This window comes from Pinus tabuliformis, chromosome X (genome assembly GCF_031772625.1).
Source record: "Pinus tabuliformis cultivar Carrire ecotype Pingquan chromosome X, CPIR1, whole genome shotgun sequence".
NCBI classification, from domain to species: Eukaryota; Viridiplantae; Streptophyta; class Pinopsida; order Pinales; family Pinaceae; genus Pinus; species Pinus tabuliformis.
This window is the reverse complement of record NC_142308.1, coordinates 673,928,024-673,934,563: the sequence shown is the minus strand read 5'-3', so window position 1 is coordinate 673,934,563 and position 6,540 is coordinate 673,928,024. Positions and strand designations below refer to the sequence as shown.

The 6,540-nt window shown below is 37.8% G+C and overlaps 1 pseudogene; it reads right to left on the bottom strand.

Annotated features, from left to right (window-relative positions):
• Positions 1 to 888: 888 nt before the first annotated feature.
• LOC149141777 (putative purine permease 5 pseudogene) lies at positions 889 to 5,140 on the bottom strand (annotated as a pseudogene).
• Positions 5,141 to 6,540: the final 1,400 nt, after the last annotated feature.

Genomic DNA, 6,540 nt, shown 5'->3' with positions numbered 1-6,540 from the left:
ACAAGTATAGCATGTTTATACCTCTTTCAAGCATATGATTACATTCCTATATAAATTTTAATCGCTTTTGCAGTTTCATTCAATAGACATGCCATTTTTAGTTACCCCATTCTATCTTAACTATTAGTTAATCCCAATTATTTATGCGTGAAAGATTTAATACAAAGTAGGTATTTGGCTTACCATTTTGTGAATAGGCATCTACGCAGGCCATTTAATTGAATTCCTGCAAAGACAGACATAGATAATGTATCACTCATTAAATTAATCTAATTAAATGTTGCCTTATCTATGAATGCTTGAGAACTTCAAAAAATACTTGAAAAAAGTTTCAAAAGAGTTTGAGAACTTCAACTGTCATAATGAGTTGCCAGAGGATAAGCAATGGACAAGTTATAATAATATTTCAAGAATATCTCTAGATCTGCAAATTTCTCTAGGGACCGAGTTTGTTCAATGCTAAGAGAGGAGACAAACAATCAAGCAAGATTCTTTCCAACAAGCTTTGCAGGTGGGCAGTGAGGGTGATCATAATGAAATCCAGATGGGAAACATCCCATATCCTCATTACCCTTTGTTACTTGTCAGCGACAACAACCAGAGCTTGAGGAATCAAATCTATCAGATTTGAAACATCACAGACATGAATCAACTCATGCCAATACAAAAGTTTCTATTGTTCTTGCTAATGATATTTCTTATCCTGGTTCATTCTTAGAGCATACAAACATTAGGAAAGGACTTGAGAAGAAGCGAGGTAAAGTGGAGAAAATGACCAACTTATAACTTATTACAAACCCTTCAATACTACAAACAAATATCTATATGGAAGGGAAAGGGAATTCTTGTAAAAAATTCAAATGGCAGGCTTCACACTGTACATGTTTCTTAAAAAAAAATCTTGTTAGTTAGTTGTTGCTCAGCTTTGGCTTCTGTGGCAGTACCATAAATGTATGAACCAAACCCCCAAATCATAAGCAGGACAGAAAGAACTTTGAAGCCACCCATAGGGTCATGGAAACATACAACTGCTGCAATACTAGTCACAGGGACTCGTACTACATTAAGCACTCCAACCATCAGCGTCGATGTCAGGTAAAGCATTGCTACACTTCCTAGTATTCCAAGCTGGAAAGTTAAAGCCCCCCACAAAAGTACCATATAGTACAAAACTGCCCCATGTTTAAATGCAGGTGCCTCTAACTTCATAGCTATGAAATCCTTATTTATAATTACACCAATTGTCGTAAAAATGCAACCAAACAATGAAATCATAACCTGTTATTCTAGGACAACATGAAAAGATTCCCTTCCTAATATCTTAATGAACATAAGCTCTGATAATGCAAAAATTAGGCCATGCAATGCATAGCCTAAAATGTCCCATATGAAGCCAACAACATATTGGCGATGGCTTACACCAGTTGGCTTATCAAAGTTTGAATCTATGCCTATAATCACAACTGTTGCAGTTATAATCACTATTGAATTCAAAGTGGAAGCATTCAACTTCTTTCCCACAATGGAATAAGAAAATATTTCAGTAAGAGTGAGTGATGATGAAGCAAGAAGAGAAGAAGTTTATGCAAACAAAAATGAATAAGCCGACACATACATTAGGTTTTCAATAGCACTGAACAAGCCAATCACAACATATGACATAACGAGTTTCCAACTAAGTGGTGTATGTGAAATTCCTTTCTGAAAATAAAATGGAAGTAGAAAAAAAAATTGTAAAAAAATTGTTAGAGGCCAGCCTACTACTGCTATTCATAACAACAACCACCTACTCTTTCTACCATCAACATAGTATAGACGAGAAAGGAGGTCAAAAGATGGAAAAGCAATAAACATTCCAGAGTTGCTTAGGAAGAAGAGAACCTAGTGAATATGTGTTTTTCTGTCAAAAAACTTTTCCAACCTGGAATAAGTCAAGAAGCTTTCTGATAATCTAGAGAAAATTCTTGGTTCTTGATATATACCTGTTATATTGAGATGAGTCAAATGTTAAGCACCATTCAAAGTTATAATAATATTTCAAGAATATCTACAGATTTACATTATCAGTGAAAATACTTATAAAAAATCAGATATTGATGGGATTCCTCTAACTACCATCTTTCCTAACTATTGTAGCTCAATTGTGCAAAGTTGAAGAGAAATGCCAATAAAGAAGCAAAATTGCACAGAATTTTAACTTTTTTCTTCTATGAACTATGAGGCCTGTTATTGGGGTTTGAACCAAGTTGAGGACCAAACATGGTGGCCATTTTGGCGCCACATCTAGTGAGAAGGGAAAATTTGGGTTCATGAGTTTGGAAATTGTCGGCATTGTTTGGAAATTGCAGAAATTGGGGATGTTGGATTGTCTCCAGCTTCTTCATTTCCATATTGTGTCTTAGATCCCATGCATTGAAGTTCTTAATGATGGTGTGAGCGAAGTGATGTATATATATTGTGAGTTGGTTAAGCTAGGCACTAACATCATTGACATTGGAGGAGGGCTTGGTATTGATTATGAAGGTACCAAGTCTTCTTGCTCTGATATGTTTGTTTCTTACAGTTTGGAAGAATATGCAATGACTGTGGTCAAGGAAGTCCATGTGGCCTGTAACCAGAAAGGGGTAAACCATCTCATCACATGTAGTGAATGTGGGAGAGCTCTGGTTTCACACCATTCTCTTATGGTGTTTGATGTTGTGTCTGTGCATGACAAAAAGGACACCAAGGAAACAATGGGAAGTGTTGTCCAACCACATCAAGCAAGCACTTTGTTTACACCACACATCATTCCCCTTGAGCCAATATCCATACACATAGAAAATGATTTATATACAACACATCTTTAGGAACCACAATATTTTAGAATATATATTTTCCCATTTGGATACTAAATTCCGCTACAAACAAATCCAAACTAGGCAATATCTAGATTACATAACATATCACATTTTTTTTCTTATATTCTATTATTTCGTATGCTATAGCCTTAAAGCGTTTCCTTTACCACATGTGATACAATCTTTAGTTTATTATCCTTTCAATAAAATACTTTAATTTATTATCCTTTCATGATCAAAATTTTAATATGTTATTTTAACGCACCTCAAATATAGTATTCCCTCAATGGATTTGCTATATCTCTTTTGGCAACGAATAATAAAAACCTTTGCATCATTTATCAAACCTTTTATTTGCTACCTTTGTATGGTTTTCAACTCCATGCAATGTCTCTTCAACGTATTGTTTTCATTATCCCTACTTCTATCACCTTTGCAATGCATAGCATTTTAATATATATTCCTCAACGCAGGTATATATTATCACAACAAATTGTATTTGTGTTATAGACATATTTGGGCATTGCAACCCCAATCACATATGTCCATAAACCAAGGGCTTCTAAGTCCCTAAAAGTGTTGTTTCATTACCCTAAAGAAGCAAGGTCAGCTGATTACATCATCTCCCAGAGGTTCTATGTGAAAAACTAGTCAAAACTAGACCATACAGACTGCTTAGTGCTAAGGGAGCGATGCATCTCATCTGCCACATGCAAAAAGTGTGATGCATACTGAAAAGCCCTTCTGTAGGGTGCGATGAGTAAGAGCAGACAAATGGCAGAGGTATTTGGCTAGGTGGAAACCCAGAGAGTCTTCTAGAAACTTCCCATTTGACACTTGCCTCTCTGAATTCCCCCAGGGATGAGTAAGAGATCATGAATCTCGAAGTGAAACCAAGAACTATCAGAGAGAGGACACTAATCAAAATCCCAGAAACTGACTCACCCACCTGCAAACATCTATATATGGATCCTGTTAGCGCTTGAAATTTCACCTCAGGCTGAGAAAGGTAAACCTCAAGGCAACATCAAACCACTTAGCCTCGTAGCTAGCCCTATGGGGCGAGAGAGGGCTCTCTCCGGTCTATCTCGATAAATATCTTCAATGGGCGAGTAACCAATAGGGTAACACTGATTTTAGGCTAGTAAATTGATAAAAATGGGTTTTTAATAAAATGATGGGGTTTTTCTGGGCTGCCTGGGGCAAAGAAACAGCTTGAACAGAGAAATATAATCAAAACACAGGTTATCTCCTGAGGCAAGGTAGGCAAGAAATTTAACACCAAATTGAGATTAAATGGAATGGCAAGACTGGTGAGGAGCTGACAAGGGCATAGAAGATGAATCCTTGTCAAACAGAAGAAAACATTAAATATTGAACAAACTTAAAGGCAGAGCATACAAATGATGAATTCTACCTTAACACTTCATTTGTTCAATTAGAAATGATCATGAAGTGAAATGAAAACATAACAGGTTACATATGAAACAGAAGAAAAACTTATGCTAAATTGTCATACCACAGGAATCTCAGGGGTCAGAGCTGCATTTTTTATTAAAATCTCTGTCAAAGACTGTACAATAAAAGCTCTCTGTTCTCCACCAGCTCTCAGAACTCTCTCTCCTCCTTTTTACAAATGATTTTTAAATACATTAAATAAAAATATGCTAAGGAAAAACAAATCGACCCCAAAACAGGGGCGTTGTTTCACCTGCAATTATAAAAATGGCAAAGAGCGTTTCCTCTATTCTAAAATAAAACAGTGGCTCCCTAAAAATCCTCTGATGGCCGACACATGGAGCGCAGATCCCATTAAATCATTAACTAAAGCCCTTAGTAGAAGATCGAATCCTATTTTGGCTCCGTTTGAGTAGCGCTCATGAGCCAGCTGTGCTACCCAAATCACTGCCGCTGGTATAGGATTGCTCATCAAAACCTTCAGTTAAACATCACAAAGGCAACACTTATTGTCGACAAGTGTTTGTGGTGTGACATCCTCTGGTCTGCCGGGTGTTATACGAATTGCAGTTCAGGCACTTTTGTGCGACAATGTGAAATGGTATTGCAGAAGTTGCATTACGATCATTGCGTAAAATCCAGATCTTCTTGTTCTGGTAAGACTCGGGCATTGGTGTCAAGGACGTGCGCCAAATTTTTCTAGTTGACAAATCCTTTTTGGATATTTTCCCAAACCTTTCGCTCTTTGTTGCTCGTCCTGTTGACATAAGCAGGTTGCTCCGTGTAGATGGGAACATGTACAAGCCCTGAGTGAATTTCGTGGAATAAATACTCCCAGTCATAGCATCTCAGCTGAAGTGCTTTTGCGCGTGGAGAATTTCAAATCAGTGCATCCACCAAACAATAAGCTTGTGGAGGCATTTTCAAGAATCTCTAAAGTCACCTATTACAGCAAGATCTCACTTGTGTATCCCCGGGGCCATATTAGAACATAGGCACAAACTAGAAAGTGGATGACCCTAGCAGCATATCTTCTAGCTCTTTGAAGTCACGATATACAGGTTCAGTATGCCCCTGTGACAGTGCCAATCTACGAACCTCTGTCATATACCTGGTTGTTGCACTTATGATCTTGTCTTTTATTCCTTGATTAATAGAAGCAGTTTGCTCAGACGTTAACACCCCTCCGAGAATAAGAGAAGCACCAGTGGCACTTGTGCCCATTCTCTGTGCAAGGGCTGAAAGTGTCCACTCACGAAGAACTGTTAATACAGATCGAAGAAGTCGCAGCCGAAGTGCTGGTGATGGCAAGATCACTCCACTAGATAATAAGCGTTCATATGCACGATGTACAGCCTCTGCTGCCTTTCCAAGTGTTTTTTTTTTAGCTCTATTTCAATTTCTCTCACAGTTCTATTAGCCGCATCATAGCCCTTATCCACACCTTCACAAGGCAGAATATGGCCAGTCTTTTTTTTTTTTTTTTGCTTCTGACCAATCAAAAGCATTTTCAAAATGCTTAATAGTTGACCTCGCATCAGGGAGACCTTTACCTGGAGTTAAAATATGCCATAAAAAACTGAATTTTATCTCATCCATACTGTCATTGAAAGACAGACAAGCTTGGATCATACACCAGCATTCATGAAGAGCAGCAATAAATTCCTGGAGTTGCTTTTTGTTGCGTTGAGGACTGAGCAAAGGATCGAACAGACTCATCAACATTGAACATAGTCATCGCCATTCCACCTCCCTCTTATGGAGTTTTGCAAAACCTCCTTCCTTTGAGCTCAAAAACATTTAATCACCAGCAATTTGAGTTTCACATATGCCGGGTGCCATGCTCACAATCAAGTTTCCTATATCTTCTAGTAGATGATAGATTACACGGTGGAGCCTTATATTTATCTTTGCTTGACAAGCTGTTGCATCTACAGAACTTGACATGTTGCATATATTGAAACCCACAATGACAGCCCCACATGCTTGGGCTAAATCAACATCAGCTTGAGAGATTGCCCCAACTCCTGTATGAACAACATTAACAAGCACCTGAGAACTATTCAGGCTTTTCAATGTATCTATTACAGCTTGAACAGTACCCTGCACATCAGCCTTAACAATAAGTGTCATTTCAACCATTTCCACTTTCTCTGATGTAAATATCTTGAATGCTACTAGAGTAGGGAGGCGGAAATAATTAGGCATAGGCACATCCTCCGTTCAATTATCCTTCAACCAG